Source organism: Carlito syrichta, unplaced genomic scaffold (genome assembly GCF_000164805.1).
Source record: "Carlito syrichta isolate Samal-C Ts95f unplaced genomic scaffold, Tarsius_syrichta-2.0.1 Scaffold304241, whole genome shotgun sequence".
Lineage (NCBI taxonomy): Eukaryota > Metazoa > Chordata > Mammalia > Primates > Tarsiidae > Carlito > Carlito syrichta.
Window position 1 is genome coordinate 200,097 of NW_007248337.1, and position 3,471 is coordinate 203,567.

Sequence of the window (3,471 nt, forward strand, 5' to 3'; positions counted from 1 at the left end):
CAATCAAAGTAATTAATCACATTAACAGAATAAAAGAGATAATATATTCAACTATCTCAACATATTTTGAACAGCATTATGATAAACTCTTATTTGGAATAAAAAGCACTACCAAATTGGAAATATAAGAACCTTCTTTAATATGATAAAACTTTTTTTTAAATGATAGTAAACTTTATGTTTAAAAGTAAACTATGAATACATTTCCCTTGAATGATTATTGAATGAAGAAAGCTATCTGCTATTATCTTTCTATTTTACATTTTACAGAAGATTGTTGACAGTACAGTCAAAATAAGTAAAAAAGGCAGGAAATAAAGAGCTATAACTGTCATAATAAGCAGGCAACCAGAGTGTCTATGTAAACAATTCAAACAAATTTGTGGGTAAACCATTAGAATTAATAACTTACTATAATAATTTTACTGGATACAAAATTAGTATATGAAAAGCGATTTGTATACTATGTAACTCATTAGTAAATGATGATTTTAAAAATAGTTTTTACACTAAGAGAAAACATTAGAAATAAATAAATGAAAACTTAGAAATAAATCTAAGATAGAATGTGAAAACCTTTACATAGATTGCTGTAGAATATTATTTTTTAAAAACTGAAGAAGACTTTAATAAACAAAGTGTTATACCATGTCAATATTTGTAAAGATGGTAGCATAAGGATATAAATTCACTCTAAATTTATTTAAAGATTCAATAAAATGCCAGCAGTTTTTCTTTCATGGAAACTAAAGAGGCATTTTAAAATTTACAAGGAAAAATAAAATCAAGTAATCTTGTGGAAATAGTGTAAATAATATAAAATCTTATAAATCAACAGAAATTATGATTATATGGCATAGTCATAGAACTAGTGTAAAAAATAAACTAGTGAAATGAAATCACATGTGTGAAACAGGTAGATAAGAGATAGAGAGATGAGAGATAGATAGCTAGATAGATAAAAGATACTCAGAGCAGTGGTGAAAGGACAATCATTTTTGTATTTGTTGTTGGGTAAATTGATTACATACACAGAGAAAAAATAAAACTTGCTCTCTTTACACTATTTTGAAAGCCAGTTTCAGGGGAAATGCTGTTGAAAAAGTGAAAAGTAGAGTATTCAAGCTGTTAGCATAGGAATTATCTTCTTGACAGCATACAAATATTTCTTGGAATATGCAGTAGTCAGACTTCAAAAATCACTAAATAAAAATAAAGCTGTAGATAAATTGGATTAAGTGTAGAAACATCTGAAATTAATGAGATAAGATATTTATAACATATGAAATACAAAAAGGGATATATTGATACAAAAAGAGAAATGTTCAATTAAGAAATGGGCAAAGAAACTTTTAAAAACCTCTCAAAAAAAGGTTGAACATGGTGATGAGATAAACTAATTACAGAATAACAAATTCTGAGTGATCAAATTATGTGAATTATCTAGAATAGTCACAGAGACAGGGTAGAGTAGTATTTGCGAGAGCTGAAGAGATAGAAAAAAATGGGAGGTTGCTTGGTTTAGCAGATACAAAGTATCAGTTTCATACCGTGATTAAATTCTAGTCATCTGCCGAACAGCGTTGCATCCATGCTTAACAATCAAGCAGTTGGTCAATCAAAAAAAAAATTAGGCTGAATAATAGACTAAAAAGAATATAAGTAGATGTTTATTCTGACTGAGCATTAAATAAAGGCTAATTAAAAACACGAGGCACTACTAATGTAGAATGTCTAAAATAAAAAAGCTGCCGCCGCCGCCCGCTCGCTCGCGCTCCCCGCCCGCCGCCCGCTGTCCTCCGGCGGTTCTTTCGTTAGTCCCCTGTCTCGTCTTCAGTTTACCAGTCTTCATCTCCGAGCTTGCGACTCGCGAACAGGGGTCTTCGGCGAAAAGAGGCTAGACTCAAAGTCGTCGCTTGAGCCTTTCCTCTGAGCAGTTCAAGGTACTTTGACAACTTCTGGCACAGAGGCCGTGCATCTGTAAGCAATGGCTGCTACCGGAAAAGACTGGTGATTGTTGGTGATGGAGCCTGTAGCAAGACATGCTTGCTCATAGTCTTCAGCAAGGACCAGTTCCCAGAGGTATATGTGCCTACAGTGTTTGGGAACTATATGGCAGATATTGAAGTGGATGGAAAACGGGTAGAGTTGGCCTTGTGGGACACAGCTGGGCAGGAAGATTATGATCGTCTGAGGCCGCTCTCCTACCCAGATACCGATGTTATATTGATGTTTCTCCATCGACAGCTCTAAGAGTTTAGAAAACATCCCAGAAAAATGGACTCGCGAAGTCAAGAATTTCTGTCCCAACGTGCCCATCATCCTGGTTGGGAACAAGAAGGATCTTCGGAATGATGAGCACACAAGGCGGGAGCTAGCCAAGATGAAGCAGGAGCCGGTAAAACTTGAAGAAGGCAGAGATATGGCAAACAAGATTGACGCTTTTGGGTACATGGAGTGTTCAGCAAAGACCAAAGATGGAGTGAGGGAGGTTTATGAAATGGCTAGGAGAGCTGCTCTGCAAGCCAGGCATGGGAAGAAAAAATCTGGGTGCCTTGTCTTGTGAAACCTTGCTGCAAGCACAGCCCTTATGCGGTTAATTTTGAAGTGCTGTTTATTAATCTTAGTGTATGATTACTGGCCTTTTTCATTTATCTATAATTTACCTAAGATTACAAATCAGAAGTCATCTTGCTACCAGTATCTAGAAGCCAATCATGATTACTAATGATGTCCAACCCGTCTGACCCACCAGGGTCCTTCTGACACTGCTCTAACAGCCCTCTCTGCACTCCCATCTGACACACCAGGCACTAATTCAAGGAATTTCTTAACTTCTTGCTTCTTTCTAGAAAGAGAAACAATTGGTAACTTTTGTGAATTAGGCTGTAACTACTTTATCACTAACATGTCCTGCCTATCATCTGTCAGCTGCAAGGTACTCTGGTGAGTCACCACTTCAGAGCTTTACTCATTTATTTATTTATTTATTTATTTATTTTTGAGTTGGAGTCTCACTCTGTCGCTCAGACTGGAGTGCCGTGGCCGCTCCCGGCCACTGCAGCCTTGACCTACTGGGCTCTGGTGATCCTTCCACCTCAGCCTTCCGAGTGGCCAGAATTACAGGCATGTGCTACCACGCCCGACTGATTTTTTGATTTATTGTAGAAATGAGGTCTCCTGCCCAGGCGGGTCTCGAACCCATGGGCTCAGGCAATCCACTCACCTCAGCCTCCCAAAGACACGGGATTACAGGCTGAGCCACCCAGCCCGGCTCAGAGCTTTACTCCTTAATGGATTTAATTGGCATAGCTCTGAGGTGGTCATCCAGTTTTTTGAAATTGTGCTCAGCCAGAAAAGCCCAAGTCCATGCAGCTGTGGCAGAGTTACAGTTCTGTGGTTTCATGTTAGTTGCCTTATAGTTACTGTGTAATTAGTGCCACTTAATGTATGTTACCAAAAATAAATATA

General features: G+C 37.5%; 1 pseudogene across 1 annotated transcript; it reads left to right on the forward strand.

Moving 5' to 3' along the window:
- The first annotated feature begins 1,748 nt into the window (after positions 1 to 1,748).
- LOC103261952 lies at positions 1,749 to 2,703 on the forward strand (annotated as a pseudogene). The gene is made up of 2 exons (XR_002482050.1): positions 1,749 to 1,922; positions 1,987 to 2,703. The product of XR_002482050.1 is annotated as a transforming protein RhoA pseudogene (transcript).
- Positions 2,704 to 3,471: the final 768 nt, after the last annotated feature.